An 18245-nucleotide genomic window follows, 5' to 3' on the forward strand; every position below is an offset into this window, starting at 1 on the left:
CGATGAAATTAATAAGCAGCAAGTTTAAAACAAACAAAAGCGAATGGATTCCTGTGGAATTCATTGCTGGGGATGTTGTAAAGGCCAAAAGAATAATTGGATTAAAAAAAGGAGTTAGATGATTTTCATGAAGATTAGATCCATCAAAGGCTATTAGCCAAGATGATAAGGGATGCAACACCATGTGTCTGTAAAACTCCATTTTTTAGATACTGAGACTAGATGACAGTGGATGGATCACTCAGTAATTGTCTTGTTTTGTTTATTAACTCTGTGGCATCTGGCATTGGGCACTGTCAGACGACAGGCTACTGGGTTAGATGAACCATTAGTCTGACCCAATATGGCCTACCTTATGTTATCAGCAAAGAAGGTTTAACACAACTAAGTAGAACAAAAAGAGAAAATCATGAAACAGTCAACCTTAGATCTCACTGATGGCAACAGGAGTTATAAGTGCTCACGGCCTCATTGGATGAAGCCCTGTTGGTGATCTTTACAAAACATAAAGTACCAGTTTAAAGAAAGTACTGAGGCTTTTTACATTGCTTTCTTTAATTTTGTTAACTGTGTGTCGTAAAGTAAAACAAACACAGATTTCGCCATCTAGCAAGGAGCTTGGATTATCAGTCTTTTCAAGGACAGAACTGAGCATCTTATGTATAACAAGGGGCATGATTACAAATATGGGACTTACTGATAGTTGCTGAGACATTTCAGGAATCCACTGCAGGATAATTGTTGTTGTATTTCCAGTATTCCTTAGCTTGGAGCTAGGTGGCTAGCTCTGCTAGCAGCAGGAGTTTTGTCAGGAAAGTTTGTTTCTTTATTCCCTTGTCTTCTCCAGACTGGGTATTAACATAAAGGCTCTTGGCAGGGCTGCAGTGATTGCCATTCAGACTTCACTTCTGAGCCAAAGGAGAGTCAACATGAGATCAAAGCTTTGACCCCAACACTGCAGTTTGAAAGAAATAATAAGCAAAATGCCATCTGCTGATCACATCAACCCCTCTGCCACTGTATAATTTCTAATTATCTGAAGTGCTTGTTGTTGAGTTTTTAACTACACTGTGTATGCAGCTAAGATGCTGAACCTTAGGAATATGCTCTCTAAAGGGTAGTCCATTTGCTGAATCGGTCAATGGCTCTTGGATGCTGTGGCATCCCGCAGTACACCAAGAGCAGGAGTGGAGCCCCTCACTGCACTGCCCAAGGAGGCAAGCAGGAATGAAATTGTAACCTCAGGTTCATAAGACACCTTACACTCTAGCTATCTAATTCCACACCCACTGAAGTCAAGGGCAGAAATTTCATTGATTCCACTGGCACAGGATCAGGCCCTAACCCAGAATTAAATGGTAAGTGTTACATTTGTCTACTTTGAGTGGGAATCAAACCCAACTGGAGGAACATACCAATGTTGTCACTGAGCTAGTCAGCATGGTAAAAATAAAAATATAGTCGTGGCGGTGCAAACAGTTATCTGCCCTGCATCTGCTGCTTGTGCCACCCTGGCAACCATGTGTATGTTGCACACCAGCTCAATTAATGTGGTTGGGTTGGAATGAGCAGGGGGATAGTTAGCCCCTTCTGAGTACAACCCCATTTGAGAACATGGCACATACTTGCCTGGCTAGATGTTCATGTCATCAGGGTTATTTTTAGTGTGCTAGCTCCATCAGAGCTAGTGAAGGTATGTCGAAATTGATGTACCCTCACGATCACAATTCAGCCTCTGCTTTCCCTCTCTTCTATGGGGAAAGGAAGCTGCCCCAGCTTTCTTCCTGATGCAGATTGCTTTCCTATTTATGCCCGCTCAGCTCAGCAACCTTTGCTGGAGTCCTGGGGGGGGAGGGGGCTCCCCAACTCTGCCTGTCCTTCTGAGCAGGAGTAAAGTTAGCATTAGCACTAGTCAGAACATTCTCAATTCAACTTTTTTTTGGTCAAAATCTGCGGTTTTGTCAAAACTCAAATATTTTGCAGAAATGTCCTTACTGTTGATGAATTTTTGATGAGGCAGTTTCTAAGGTCCTGGGTGAACTGACAGTTTCTAGAGAAAGAGAAAAAAAGACAAATTAAAAAAAAATCAAATGTTCAATCCCAAACCAGATGTTTGACTCTGTGATGTGGTGTTTACCCCACACTTGCCCAGAAAGGGTTAATGCACAGTGAGAAAGGGACTAATTAACTCAGCAAGCTGCAGCAGAGGGGAATCAAGTGGCTATGTAATACCTTGAAGTGAGAAAGCCCAGCTGCAGAGGCATGAGTTGGACCGGGATTATAAAGACAGGAAAATAGAAGCAGAAGGCTGAATGTCTGTAGTCATTCTCAAGGAAAAGAGAGGAGTGTTTGAACACTGAAGAGTGATTACAAGAAAGTTCCATCGAGGTGATGAGTAGTCACCCTATCACATAGTGTATTTCATTTTTGCAAAATGCTATAAAGCTTTTGGTTTCATTCCAGTGCAGAATGAAAACAAACTTCAGAAGTTGTTGCAAAAAAGAATGATCATTTTCTGAGCATATTTCTTTCGCCAGAATCAAAATTTGACCTGATATATCTCAGTTGGACTCATGCCATTATCTTTTCTCATAGCATCTCTTAGTAATTAACTCTCGTGTCTCCACAATATGATGCATCAAATGCATATTGTGTATGCATTGTCACAGCCTCAATATGTGGAATTTTTTAGCAGGGGCGGTTCTTGGCTTCCCTTTCTCTTTATCGGTTTATACAGGAGTGCAAGTTTCACACACATAAAATTGTGCTGACAGGATTACTCATGAGTGAAATGGAGCCACAAGTGGTGAAAAGGATCATCCCAATTTAATGAAAATAAAACTAATATTTTGAGAAAGATACAGTGTAGGAGAGGCATAAATTAGACATAACTATGTTAGGGGTTTTCAATTATTTTATTCTGAACTTGTCAGAGAATACCAGTGCCCGAGCAGAACAGCAAACCGTAGTTCTTATTTGTGCAAGACATTTACACAGATGAGCAAAACTAGCTCATTGGATAACAGGAAAAGTCATGTAGTAAATGGTTCTTGAACTTTCTTTAAATATTATCCCTTCTCACCTGCACTCTGTTCTCTAATCTCCCCAGGGAGCTGAGCTAACATCAGGCTGTCTCCAGCAACCAGCATTCTTTTAAAAAAAATACTGAAAAAAATCCACAGGGGCCAGGCTAACAAATTTCAGCAGCCAGTGACCTCTTTAAGGTCAATATGTAATGAACTGTCAAGGCTAGATGCAGATGGTGCCATCCCCGGGAGAGATGGGAATCCAGGCTTCTCAGGGGATCATGATGATGAGGTTTAGGATCTTTCAACAAGAGCAGCCTGACTTGAAGATTGCTGCTGGAAACATTAAAAATCTCCCAGCATTAATTCTTCTGGCATGAGGGAGCATGGTAATAAAGACTGTGGGAGTGTGGTGAGAGAAAATGTTGCCAAATAAATTGTTCAGATAAAATGATGTTTCTGTTACTTGGAATTCAGCAATGTTTTTATAGTGAACATGGGCAGAACCATGACTTTTCAAATATGTTGACTTAAAAGCTACTCTGGTAGTCCTATTTTGCTTGAAAATAGGCTTGTTTGCAAAGGAAAGGGAGCCTTTAATCCTCTCTGGATTAGTGTAGAGTTCTCCCATGTATGCTTTATTGCACCATTGGCTAAATGTATTTATGCCACATCTTTTCCAGAAAGACTGTTTTATCAATGTTTTAGAGGGGTTTTTAAAGACACTGGTTGTGTTCTATTTTGGCTTCTTGTCACTTCATGGTTACACTGCCCAAGTTCCAAGAGTCTGTAAGATTGGACAAAGGAAGAATAAAGTTATAATTAGTGCAATTCAGAAACTGATCAAAATTATCTCAAGCAGCCTTTTGACAGATTTTGTAATTTTATGGTCTAACAAGTGCCAGAACAAGTGCTACCACTCTGTAAAAACAGAGATCTCCATGGAACTGGTTAGAAAAGTAAGAAAATAGTTTCAATGAGATTTTTTTCCTTGCAATTTTGAATCTCAATTTTTAAAGCAATTAAACAAAACTAAAATTTTTATTTGCTTTTCAAATATCTCTATTTTGTACTGTTGTAGACTTCTGCATATCTGATTATGCATCCCGAATCAATGCTAATTTTTAGATCCAGATTTCCTGGATGGCTTTGATGGCTGAACTTAGGGTGACAAAAAGCAAGTGTGAACAATTGGGATGGGGTGGAGGTAATAGGCATCCATATAAGAAAAAGGTCCAGTTCTGGGATTGTCCCTTTAAAAATCGGGACATCTAATCATCCTATCTGAGGATATGTCTAGACTGCAGAATTTTTCTGGGATACCAGAGATATCCTGGAAAAGCTCTGCCGCGCCCAGGGAACGCTTCCGCTTTTTTTCAGAACAGTTTCTGAAAAAGCAGGCACGTTCTTTCAGCATCCCTGTATTCCTCTAAGCGAGAGGAATACAGGAATGTTCTGAAAAAGGAGTTATTTCTGAAATTTGGTCCCGTGTAGACCATGCGGCAGCCATGTTCATGCAAATGCCGCGGGGGATATTTAAATCCCCCGTGGCATTTGTAATTCCGACTGGTCTCATTAGCATCCCTTTTCCGGAAAGGGGTGCCAATGTAGACACAGCCTTCATGGGCGCGGCAGAGCTTTTCCAGGATATCTCTGGTATCCCAGAAAAATGTCTGTAAGGCATTTGATACAGTCTCGCATGATATTCTTATTGATAAACTAGGCAAATATAACTTATTATAAATATAATATAGGGCCACAATAAGGTGGGTGCATAATTGGCTGGATAACCGTAGTCAGAGAGTTGTTGTTAACAGTGCTAAATCCTGCTGGAAAGGGATAACAAGTGGAGTTCCGCAAGGGTCTGTTTTGGGACCCGTACTGTTCAATATCTTCATCAATGATGTAGATATTGGGATAGAGAGTACGCTTATTAAGTTTGCAGATGATACCAAACTGGGTTGGGTTGCAACTTCTTTGGAGGATAGGGACATAATTCAAAATGACCTTAGCAAGTTAGAGAAATGGTCAGAGGTAAACAGGATGAGGTTTAATAAAGAGAAATGCAAAGTGCTCCACTTAGGAAGGAACAATCAGTTCCATACATACAAGACGGGAAGCGACTGTCTAGGAAGGAGCATGGCGGAAAGGGATCTAGGGGTCATAGTGGACCACAAGTTGAATATGAGTCAACAGTGTGATGCTGTTGCAAAAAAAGCAAATATGATTCTAGGTTGTATCAACAGGTGTGTTGTAAGCAAAACTCGTGAAGTCATTCTGCCACTCTACTCTGCACTAGTTAGGCCTCAGCTGGAGTACTATGTTCAGTTCTGGGTGCCACATTTCAAGAAAGATGTGGAGAAATTGGAAAGGGTACAGAGAAGAGTGACAAGAATGATTAAAGGTCTAGAGAACATGACCTATGAAGCCAGGCTTCATGAACTGGGCTTGTTTAGTTTGGAAAAAAGAAGATTAAGGGGGGACATGATAGCGGTTTTCAAATATCTAAAAGGGTGTCACAAGGAGGAAGGAGAAAATTTGTTCCTCTTGGTTACTGAGGACAGGACAAGGAGTAATGGGCTTAAAGTACAGCAGGGGAGGTTTAGATTGGACATTAGGAAAAAATTCCTAACTGTCAAGGTGGTCAAATATTGGAATAAATTGCCAAGGGAGGTGGTGGAATCTCCCTCTCTGGAGATATTTAAGAACAGGTTAGATAGACATCTGTCAGGGATGGTGTAGACGGAGCTTGGTCCTGCCTTGAGGGCGGGGGGCTGGACTCAATGACCTCTAGAGGTCCCTTCCAGTCCTATGATTCTATGATTCTATGAATCCCTAGCCTGACTAGCCAGCAGCAGATTCTCCTAGGGCTGTTTGTGAGCAGGAGGGGCTTTAATACAGGTTGAGAAAATCTGGTCCTATGAAACTGATGAATGAAAGTGCTATTCAAATGCTAAATATTATTGTTTTTGGTTTGGCTTGTATTGAAGCTAGTGAAGAGAAGTTGAGACTATCCCACAATTTTCGAATCAGAGATATATCACTTAATGTAGCATATTATAACCTTCACATATTAATTTTACATTTCAATTCTGTATTGCCAACACCTTCTGTAAATTATTAAGCAATCAATGGAGGGTTTGGTCCTGTCCTTTGAGAAGTCCCTCTGAGGAAAATCACACTCTATGGACAGATTTAGAGCACTGAATTAGTCTCACATATAGGAACAAATTAACTGGTACGAGCTTGGGGATCAGTGCATGCCAAAACATTTTGCATCTCTGCAAAAATTAAAAAAAAATCAGCTGCTGACTCAAGACACTAATTAGGGTTTTGCCTTGTGGAACTTCCCAAGTCAAATTAAGAACTAGTATCATGAGTCCATCTTAATATGTACATATTGTAAAAACTCTCAATCTACATGTTCATTTCTTTCACAAGGTATAATTTTTCCTAAGTTTATAGTTAAATTTACATCAGAGAACAACATTATTGTTGCACAAGGCTATGTTTTAAAAGCTATGCAAGCCAGAGTTTGGATAAAAATCCATTTGTGGTTTTGACTAAGAACTTGAAAGCTGTTGGTTTTATTTTAGAAGCTTCAGGGGGTAGCTGATTTAGTCTGTTACAGAAAAAAAAAACAAATGGTCTGGTAGCACTTTATACACGAACAAAACATGTAGATGGTATCATGAGCTTTCATGCCGCTGCCACTGCGGCTTTGCTCCCCGTGTCCCTGGTCTGCTGGGGAGGGGGCGCAGCTAGTGCACACCCCCCCACCCAGCAGACCAGGCTTTTGTTGTGGACCCTGGGGTAGAGCAGCTGGGGTGCTGCCGGGTTGGTCCTGCAGGGACCTACCTGGCAGTCCAGCTGTTCTGTCCCAGGCTCGAGATTCAGCTGCTGTTGAAACTGATCAGTGGCTGATTCCAGGAAGCTGGGGGCAGAGCAATTCTGCCTTCAGCTTCCTGTAGTCAGCCCCTGGTCAGTTTCAGCAGCAGCGGCTGAATCTGGAGCCAGTTCCGACTTATATACAAATTCAACTTAAGAACAAACCTATAGTCCCTATCTTGTACGTAACCCGGGGACTGCCTGTACTTTTATATCAATAAATATGTCAATTTTTTTACAATTGCAGGAATATGTTTATGCAAAATCTCAGACTTACAAAGTATCTGAAATTTTCACAAAAGCCTGTTCTATTTGATTAACCATGGTCTACAACTTGTTTTGTTGAAGTAAAAACAAGTATGTATCATATAAAAAAAATTAAAGTACCTTAAATTTATATTTAAATTAAAAATATTTTATATGAGCAAATAATTTTACATAAATTATTGTATTATATTAAAACAAGACCTGAAAATTATAAAATATATCTAAATCATAATCTATAATAATAAGTAATACCACTTTCCTATAGAAGTACTTTTTTTGGTGTCCCTGAAAGCTATCAGTTTTCATTTGTGTGGCCCTCAGAGGGCTTCAAGTTTGATATGCCTGATATACACTTGTTAGTCTTTAAAGTGCTACCAGGCTATTGTTTTGTAAGTTTTCCTTTTGTTATAAAGTATCTTCTATTTTAAAAAAATATAAGTAACCCCAATGCACTCATCCCTGCCCTTCAGTCAGGTTCCTCCTGCCCCAGTATCCCAATCCCAATGCACTCACCCCTGCCCCAGGGTCCGGCACCCCCCATTCCAATGCAATCACCCTTTCCCCAGAGCAGGCATCTCAGCCCCCCTCTATACCAACGCAACTGTAGGTAAATCTCAATCTCTGTATTAATCATTTTGTCATTGAATTTTTTTTCATTTTAGCTTTGTATCAAGTCCTTTTAGCATTGTAATATGTCTTTAGTTTGTTGTATTAAGTCCTTTTATAGAAACTTTGTATACTTTTACAGAACGTAGAAACTTTGTATTAAGCCTTTTTACACAGAAACCTTGTATCATGTAGACTTTGTACCCCCTTTGCTAAATTGATTGTCCTGTTGAGTGAATGAAGTGTGAATGGATAAGGTATGAAAGACAAGCACCTCTGGGCACTTGCAATAATTGGACAAAGGTGGAAGCCAGATTCAAGAACAATAACAATGGGACCTGTTAAGTGGGCTCAGTGTAAGAAGACTGGATCTATGGATGCTTTGGGAGTAAGCAGCAAGCGCCTGCTTTTGGAAGGTTCTTCTTCGAAGGTGAATGGGGGAGCATTAAAACACCCAGAAGAAGGTGCCATAGACGAGTAACTGCATATGCATATGATGACTCTCTGCATGAGAGGGAAGACACTATACATCTAATCTTGCAGTCAACATGGGAGTATTGTGTTGTGTATTCATGCATGGTGTGTGTGTGTGTGTGCTGTATTATATACATATAAGTGTTGACTGCTATATGTGTGTATTACCAATAAATGTGGCATTTTGCCTTTCCCCCCAAAAAAGATCCCATGCAGTACTTTTAAGTACAACACAACCATCCCTGCCCCAGAGCCAGCCCCCGCCTCTACTACTCCCTATCCCAATGCACTCACCCCTGCCCAGAGCCAATCCCCCCACAGTGCTCCCCATCCCAATATACTCACCTCACCTCACTCCTGCCCCAAAGCCAGCCCCTGCCATGCACCACCCCACCCCCGAGCCAGGTACCCCCAGTGCCAGGAGCACCCCCCCACCCCGCCTAAGCCAGGCAATGGAGGAACGTACCTTTAAAAACACTGCTCCTCCCACCCAGCTTGGCTGCTTCAGCTCGTCTGTAGAGAGCCGGCAGCACTTAGCCAGAAGATCCCGGGTCTCTGTTTAAAGAGTCATGTGGGCCAAATCAGCATGTGCTATGGTCCCACCCCAGCCAGGCACCCCCCCCCCCCACCCAGCATGATACCTGGAGGCAACTGCTCATCCCTGCCCCCCCTTCACTACGCCTCTGTCTACAAGCCAAATCCACAGGAAAACATTGAATTACAGTTCATCCGCAAATTCAATTCACATGCTAATGGACTCAATGGTGATGAAAACTGGTAATGTCCGAACCAACTTAACGACCATTGAAGCTGCTAACAGCTCTCTGTGTAGTATCCTTCCTGACATGGGAATCTATGTATTGACTTTGATTTTTATCTGCTTCGGTTTAAGTACCCATTCTCCAAATACTTACTGATGCTCTGTCTCATACTCCCCTCCTTTTCTTCCCTCCCCCCTCCTCTTTATTTTGTGTGTACACATTCCAAACTCATAACTCCGGTCATCTGAAGAAGTGGGCTGTGCCTACGAAAGCTCACGATACCACCTACATGTTTTGTTAGTCTATAAAGTGCTACCAGACCATTTGTTGGCTTTATTTTAGTTGTTTATGGGGGTTGATAATTGATGTTAATGGGTTATTTATGAGCAGATAGTAATGTAACTAATTTTTGCTGGGTAACACAAACAGCCCTACTAATACATTGTTAAATAGCTGCATTGAAATATGATGTTACTTTTGCACTAATTATAAAGCAGTTATTATAAATAACTGATAAATATATTTTCCTTTATACTTTCAATCTTATTGGCATATGTTACGCAATACATTTTAGGCAAAACTCTTTTTTCTTTTTGGATATACAAAGTCCAAAATCACCAAAATTGGGGTTGGAAGTTCATCTTTTCCATTTCCCCGCCACTAAAGAATTATTCCTCCGAGTACATTCTCGTGATTTGTTTACTCTAGGGTTAGATATCTCTAGTGATGTCTTTTCTTTTAGGAGATTATTCTTCAGTCCAATAGAACGCAACAGCGAAAAATAACTTCTGATAGCTAAACTTTCCTTTTCTCAGTTTCATCAGATTACTCCTGGAGCTATTCTTATTTCAAAGGGAAAACAACTGTGACTGATGTTGGGGGGAAAAAAGTAATATTCCTTTGCTGTCATCCATTCTAGCACACTTTCAGTCATATTTTCAACCCTAAGGCCAATAATTTTCTGCTATAAGGATCAGCTGTATTTGATACACTAATATTCTAGCAAATACATATGCACAGAATATCCAAATTGATATCAATAAGGTATATCTAAAACACAGTTCACACAGTGATGCAGTACATTATCAAGAGAACATTCCCATTTGGGAGGAGTCTACTAATTACTATTTATGTGTGTGGAAGTAATGCCTATTGATCTCACTGGAGACTGGGACCCTATTATGCTTGGCATTGTACAAATACAAAGTCAGAGACCGTCCCTGCTCCGAGCAGTATTTAATATTTATTGCAATAGCACATAGCGGGTCCAGAGCACATTGTGTCAGGTGCTGATCAAATGGAGAACACAAAGAGTCCAGGCTCCAAAGAGCTTACAACCTAAATAGATAGGACAAGTAGTAAAGGAAGTGGAGCACAAAGAAGTAAAATGGCCTGTCCGTGATCGAACAGCAGGTCGTTGCCCAGGATAAAATACAAGTTTCATGACTCCTACTCTTGTTCTCTAGGGCTGTGTCTAGACTACATGCCTCTATCGGCAGAGGCATGTAGATTAGACACATAGGCAAAGGCAAATGAAGCTGTGATTTAAATGATCGCGGCTTCATTTACATTTACATGGCTGCCGCGCTGAGCCAACAAACAGCTGATCAGATGTTTGTCGGCTCGCGCGCTAGTCTGGACGTTCCCCCTGTCGACATCAAAGCCCTTTGTCGGCAGCCCCGTTATTCCTCGTGGAATGAGGTTTACCGGGGCTGCCAACAAAGGGCTTTGATGTAGACAGGGGGAACGTCCAGACTAGCGCGAGAGCCGACAAACAGCTGATCAGCTGTTTGTCGGCTCAGCGTGGCAGCCATGTAAATGTAAATGAAGCCGCGATCATTTAAATCGCGGCTTCATTTGCCTTTGCCAAAACAACAAATCTCCATGGCTCCGTCGACTGAGCCATGTAGTCTAGACGTACCCTAGTAGTGCTGCCTCCCACAAAGTCCCAGTTTATAATGCTCTATATTTCTGGCTTTTTTAAACATCTGAGTTCTAGAGTCTTAATTTTTAACTGGCTCTTTTCCTATCTTTATATACACTGAAAAAGCAGTTGATCATATGGAATAGGTGACCTAAAAGCACCTGGGATAAATGGGCTTTTGGTTAACAAGGGAAATTTTTTTAATATAAATTATGCATGTTGGAGGTTTTGGAAGCACAAAGAAGCTCAGAGCCCTGTGGGTTACAGTGTCGAACTACAAGCTTGGGGTACATATTTGACTCAATAGCCCATTCTGATGCCCGCGATACACTGTCTTCACTGCTGCTATTGCCAACACTAATTGGATCCAAGCTAGTCCATATAGTCTAGGTTTTTTATTTGAAGACCTACCCGGTGTCAATCAGCCAGTCAAACTCTTCTCCGTGATAGAAAGTAAAATTACAAATGTTACCTAATCATAAATGAGCCCATTCATTGAAGCATGGGAATCAGAAGAAGTAAAATAGCAGAAGCTCTGTCCTTCCAGTACATTCATTGTGTACAGAAAACAGTCAGATGACCCTGAGCATCCATGTAGTTGGGCCATTGAGAGGCAGCTGTTTGATGTTTCCTGGAGGGTTTTGGTTTGACTACTCAGCTGAGAAGATGTTTTAGTCTGTCTTTAATATCTTGGCTCCTTGACTTGTCTTAGTACTTGGCATTGGCTGGTGGTGACTAAATCTCGAGATAGAGGCAGGGCTGAACTAAGACAATTTGGGTCTCGAGGCACAATGCACAGAGCACCATCCAGAGTTCCACTCCAGTGCTGTAGCCCTGCTGCTGAGCTGTCAACCCACTTGTCCTTTGGATGCAATGGGTTTCAGTGAAGATTAACAGGACAGTTCATACCTCTTGAAGCTATTGTTTCAGGCTCTCTGAAGACTCAGGCTTTGGTTATACTTGATCATAGTTTCAGTCTCTTCCTGCATTCATGAGGGTTAGAAACAGTGCTTCACCTCCAGTCAAAGCTTACCTGGAAAGAATGGAGCGTACCAGCACCTCTGTATGCAAATGTTCAGTCTGCTGGGCCACATGTCTTAAGGGAGCCACGTCTCTTAAAAGGGCAATGTTGGCCCCATCATGGTTTTTTTTTTTTTTTTTTTTTTTTTTTTTATCCTCAACAACTTTTACAAAAAAAGCACTGGTTAGAATTTTTTTTTTAAAAGCAAATATAATCTCATCATGTGACTCAAAGAACTAGGCTGGTAGGCCTGGCTATAGATTATTCCAGCCGTGGGCAGAGGCATTGATTGCTGAGAGAATGAGACTCTGAGGCAACTCTGAGGTGCTAATGAGCAATGACAGAGATGACATTACAGCAGTTCATTAGTTTCCTGGAACCTTTGAGCTACCATATTGACACTGGCCTATTTGTTAAATAGCACCAACTGCTTGTCTAGTTCACATTTTAATTTTTTTTTTTTTTTTGTGTGTATGAATATTTCTCTTTACTCAGGTAAATGAACATATTTGAGTGTCCCATGGAAGCATTCTCTTTAATGTTCCCAATTCCACATGCAGGGCTGGAAATATAGGCAGAACTTTAAGGACTCAGTGCATGGATGAGAAATGGTGTAGGGAGGAGGCTTTTAGATTTATTAGGAACCTGTGGGAGTAGAGGAAGCCCAACAGACTCCACCTAAACTAAAATGGCCACACAGCTGGTATGTAAAATTAAAAAGGTTGCAGAGGAGTTTTAAATTAAGGGCTGGGGGGATAGCCACCAGATGTGGACAAGTTTATGGTTCAGACAGAGATATGCTTTAGGAATTAAAGGAGGGACCCTATATTCTCATAAAGAGGATAGGAAAGACATTGGTAAAATACAGATAACAGCTAGCGAGGAACAGTCAAACTCAAAGGTCCCATTGAAATAGAACATGTGAAAGCAAGTATCTGAATATTGACAAAATGTACAAGTGTCAGAAGTCTGAGAAGGGTAAACTAGACTAGAACACCTGGCATTAAATGTGGATACAATAGTCATCATGGAAACTTGATGGAATGAGGATAATCGATGACATAGTAATATGATAGTACAAAATATATAGTAATGGCAGAGTAGGCACAATGGTGGAGTGGTACTATGTGAAAGAGCAAGTACAATTCTAAAATTATTCCAACTGTACCATAGAATCTCTATGTGTAGAAGTTCTATGCTTGAGCAATTAAAGTATAGCAGGAGGATTATACTACTGACCACCTGACCACAATGGTGATAGTGACTGTGAAATGCTCAGGGAGATTAGAGAGGTTACAAAGGCAGAAAACAGTAATAATTGGGGATTTCAACTATCCTTGTATTGACTGGTTATGTGTCACCTCAGGAAAGGATGCAGAAATAACATTTCTAGACACAATAAATGACCGCCTTGTCCTGGATCTTCCAAGATGAGAATCAATTCTTGATTTAACCCTAAGTGGCCCAGAGAATCTGGTCTAAAAACTGGTCAGTAATATGACCACCATGTAATTAAATTTAACATCTTTGGACGGGATACCAACGAAATTGGCCATACTAGCATTTAACTTCAAAATGAAAATACAAAAAAAAGAGATAGTTAAGTAAATAGGAATTAAAAGGAACAGTCACAAGGGTGAAATGCCTGGAAACTGCAAGGAAACTATTTAAAAATACCATATATCCCAACATAAACAAAAGGAAGATTTAAAAAATGTGATGATGGCTAAACAGTAGAATAAAAGAGATGGTTAGACACACACAAACATCCTTTAAAAATTGGAATCCCAGTTAGGGATCTGTGGACATCTTTGCCAAGGGATATCATGAAGGCCAAAAGTAAAACCTGGATTCTAAAAAGAACTGGCTATGTTAATGAAGGATAGGGCCATCTATAGCTATTCACCAGAATGATCAGTGATGTAACCCATGCACCATATGTACCTAAAATTCCAGTGTCAAAAGATGGGACTTGACGTTAGGGAATGTACCACTAGAAATTATCCTGTTCTGTTCATTTTCTCTGAAGCATATGGCACTGGCCATTATCAGAGACAGAATACTGGGGTAGATGAACCACTGAACTGACCCAGTATGGCTGTTCTTATAATCCTATGTTACTACTACCAAGGAAATGAACTGCTTGCCATGTTTATGTAGGAAATACCAGTTTGTTAATGATTTGGAGAAATCACAGTTCCCAAAACGAGACATGAAGTCCCTGGAAAAGTTCTGAAGATAGCATAGATCTTGCAGACATGATTTCTAGGCAGTACAATCCTGTTTCTTTGGAAACACCACTGGCATAATACAACAAAGCATAGACTTTTGTAAAATCCTTTATATCATTAAATCTGAAACCAATTATCCGAGATCAGTTTCTTCTGTCATCATTTAAAGAAGAGGCTATATTAACTCAAACTGGTAAATAGAAAAACTTAAACAACAAACAGTTTGGTAGTACTTTAAAGACTAACAAAACATGTAGATAGTTAGTCTTTAACAATGGTTTTATTAGTCTTTAAAGTGCTACCAGACTATTTGTTGGTTTTTAAGTTTATCGTGTACAGACTAACTCAGCTACCCCCTGAAGCTGGTAAATGGAAAGTTAGAAGAGATCCAGGAGGCTTCGTATCCTACATATCAAAAGAGGAATAGGGGGTGGGAAATGTACAATTTTGGATTTAACCTCAACAATTATTTATACATAATTATCAGAGGAGATAATAAGCTACACAACCGGGAAGGGGAATGGAGAACTTTGGCTCACAATTATACATATAAGGGGTGGTAGGCTGGATCCAGAGTTACAGCATTTGGATCCACATTTGGATTCTGAACTACTCCAACATGCAAAGATGTACGGCTGCAGAATTTTTTCAAGCCCATTTGCACTCTGCATACATCACTATGAAAGATATTAGCTAGAGCAGACCATCTGTTGTAAAATCACCTCTGAACTGCTTTGCTCTTCCAGTGCCAATTGTCAAAAGAACTAAGTGTCTCTTGACCGCTGTGAAGAGAAGTGGCAACTTTTTCCCTTTAGCTTTCTGCCATATTAAACTGTGAGTGCCTCAAATGCCAGAAGGATTTATTCCAGATCAAGTCTCTGATATCAAATCAAAGTTTGATGCCAGACTAATGGTGCACTTTAAATCACTCATTTTTACCAAAACGTATGTCTGTGTCACAAGAGGCAATGCATAATTAAAGACATGATTCCCCATCAGGAATGCCTTGCTTCAGTTCAGGCTTCACTGTTATGTTACATACTGTGGCAAGGTCCTGGCTCAGACCCCTTACTCTGGGACAGCTTCTGATCCACAAATCAGCCAAAGACCCTCTCTGGTGCAGTCACCCGTGCCTTTTATTGTCAGCTTCCCACAAGCTTCTATTTACAGATTTGTGGATTACAGCAAACTCTGCCAGCTTCTCCTCCTGCCTGCAGAAGTGGAAGCAAACACAGCCCTCAGCCACTGACCTCCCTTCTGTCACTTCTTCTCTGGCTGCCTTATATAGCCCTCTGGCTAATGAGACCCACAGCTGCTTCTAATAGTCCTTCAGGCCTGAGCTTGCTCAGCTGGTTCTAAGTGATCTTTTCAGCCAGGCTGTAGTGGCAGAGCTCTGTCATAGCCAGCAGTCTGTCGCAACACATTAACAACCGTACCCTCATTTCTCTATTTCCCTGATTCTTTTGCTTGCCATTTCACAGTTACTATGAGTAGTGGTTGGTCTTGTTATTAATGTTGTATGATACTTGTTTTTAACTTTTCCTGACATCCTAGGCATATGCGTTATTAATTTTTTCTCTTTTCTAGCTCATGTAGAGGATTGCATGGTATCTGAACAATGGTACTTTGATTTAAATAGCTCCTATTTTCAGTTCCCATGGGGACTTACTTTGCATTTTTCTGTTTGTCTTTACATGGTGGACACCTTCATTGGCAGCTCTTTGTGCTTCATATCATTGGTTTTAAAATCCATGCCTGCTCAAGCTTCTAGCACTGGCACTCTGATTTGTTCACTTTTAGAAGGGCTTCTATAATATAAAGAAGCCTGTTTTCTTCCTAGTTTTCATCTCTCTCCCTACCAAGCTATCCCACAGCAATTAATTTTCTCTCTCTCTGTATGGTAGCTCTTGCCTTTAAAAGTGTTTTAAGACATTAACTCCCACTCTCTCAGGGTATGTCTACACTACAGCACTAATTTGAACTAACTTAATTCGAATTAGTTAATTCGAACTAGTGCATCTAGACCTAACAACTAGTTCAAATTAGCATTTTGCTAATTCGAACTAGCATGTCCACATTGAGTGGACCCTGAACCGAAGTTAATGCTGGCCGGAAGCAGTGCCGGCAGGACATCAGGTTAGGACTTAGAGCATGGAGCTGCTGCCTCAGGTTAGCTGATGGCTGTGTTTAAAGGGACCCGACCCCCACCCCGAACAGACAGTTCTCAGGGGTTCACTGCTTGCTTGTCTACATCGATGAGGGACAACAAAGCAGTCCTGGCTTGGAGTGCCCTGAATGCCCACACTCGGCACATCATAGCACTCGGCCATCAGCCTGGCTGCACTTGCCACAGGCTGCCATATGGGGGGGTCAATCGGGGGGCTGCAGGAGAGCTTCCACCCCAGTCCTCCCCATTGGGGGTTCGTACCCCATTCCTCCCTCACCTCCTTCCACTTACCCCTCCCTAACCCCCCTTCGTGATGTAAAAAATAAAGGACACGTGTTCAAAAATAGAAACTCTCTTTATTTAACAAAACTGGGGGGGGGATTAACCTCTGGGGAGACTGGGAAAAGGAGGTAGGAGAGGGGAAGGGAGAGGGTGGAAGAGGGGAAGGGGAAACCTGGGAGGAAGGAGCTGGAAGGGGGAAGCCAGGGGAAGAAGGAGGAGGGGAAGTATAAAACTATGGTACGCCATATCTTCAGTACTGTGTACAGATGTGGTCTCCTTACCCCAGAAAAGATGTTTTGGCCTCGGAAAGGGATCAGAAAAGGGCAACTAAAATGATCAGGGGTTTGGAACAAGTTCCATATGAAGAAAGGCTAAAGAGACTTTGACTTTTCAGCTTAGAAAAGACGAGACTGAGGGGGGATATGATAGAGGTCTATAAAATCATGAGTGATGTGGAGAGGATGCATAAAGAAAAGTTTTTCATTAGTTACCATAATAGAAGGACTAGAGGACACCAAATGAAATGAATGGGTAGCAGGCTTCAACTAATAACAGAAAGTTCTTCTTCACAAAGCAAACAGTCAACCTGTGGAACTCCTTGCCGCTGGAGGCTGTGAAGGCTAGAACTATAACAGAGTTTAAAGAGAAGTTAGGTAAAGTCATGGAGGTTGGGTCCATGGAGTGCTATTAGCCAGGTGGTAGAAATGGTGTCCCTGGCCTCTGTTTGTGGAAGGCTGAGGATGGATGGCACGAGACAAATGGCTTGGTCATTGTCTTCAGTCCATCCCTTCCAGCGTACCTAGTGTGGGCAGCTGTCGGCAGACAGGCTACTGGGCTATATGGACCTTATGGCCGTTCTTATGTTTTTATGTTCTAAGCTCAGGGCTCAGGGTCGGGGTCTCACTCGACCACCTTGATTTTCATGCAAACCTGCTCCTGGGCGGCCAGGTTGGCAGCTCTCCTGCCCTAGACAGCCACTTTCCTGTGCCTAGTGTGGAGGTCATGGATGAGGTCCACGATGTCCACGCTAGACCAGGTGGGCACCCGCCTCTTGCAGCCCCAGGCAGGCTCCTGGTAGCCGCCAGCCTGGTCCCGGGAAGCGGCGAAGGGCTGGGTGGCAGCGGGTGGCTGGCTCGTGCCGTGCCAGGTGCAGGGTCTGATGGCTGGGTGCTGGCAGGCTTGCATCTGGCATGGGAACCATAGCCAGACCGTGCCCCTTTAAGGGCTCTGGGGCTGGTAGGGGGGCAGACAAGTTTCCCTGGTGGTGCCCAGAGTGGCCACCAGGGCAAGCTGGGGAGGGCTACTTAATTCGAACTAGGCGTTAGTCCTCGTAGAATGAGGTTTACCTCGTTCGAATTAAGCGCTCCGCTAGTTCAAATTAAGTTCGAACTAGCGGTTTGCATGTGTAGCACCTATCAAAGTTAATTCGAACTAACGTCTGTTAGTTCGAATTAACTTTGTAGTGTACACATACCCTCATTGGCTGTGTCTACATTGGCCCCTATTCCGTAATAGGGATGCAAATGTAGCACTTTGGAATAGGCAAATCCGCGGGGGATTTAAATATCACCCGCGGCATTTGCATTAACATGGCTGCC

The 18245-nt window shown here is 41.9% G+C and overlaps 1 long non-coding RNA gene across 1 annotated transcript in view; it reads right to left on the reverse strand.

Moving 5' to 3' along the window:
- Positions 1-575: 575 nt before the first annotated feature.
- The window catches only part of LOC142830512 (uncharacterized), a 48549-nt gene continuing 30879 nt past the window's right edge, over positions 576-18245 (reverse strand). Inside the window, exon 3 of the long non-coding RNA XR_012905811.1 lies at positions 576-2050. This is a non-coding gene — a long non-coding RNA (uncharacterized LOC142830512). The remainder of the gene's footprint in view (positions 2051-18245) is intronic.

This window comes from Pelodiscus sinensis, chromosome 8 (genome assembly GCF_049634645.1).
Source record: "Pelodiscus sinensis isolate JC-2024 chromosome 8, ASM4963464v1, whole genome shotgun sequence".
Classification (NCBI taxonomy): Eukaryota; Metazoa; Chordata; order Testudines; family Trionychidae; genus Pelodiscus; species Pelodiscus sinensis.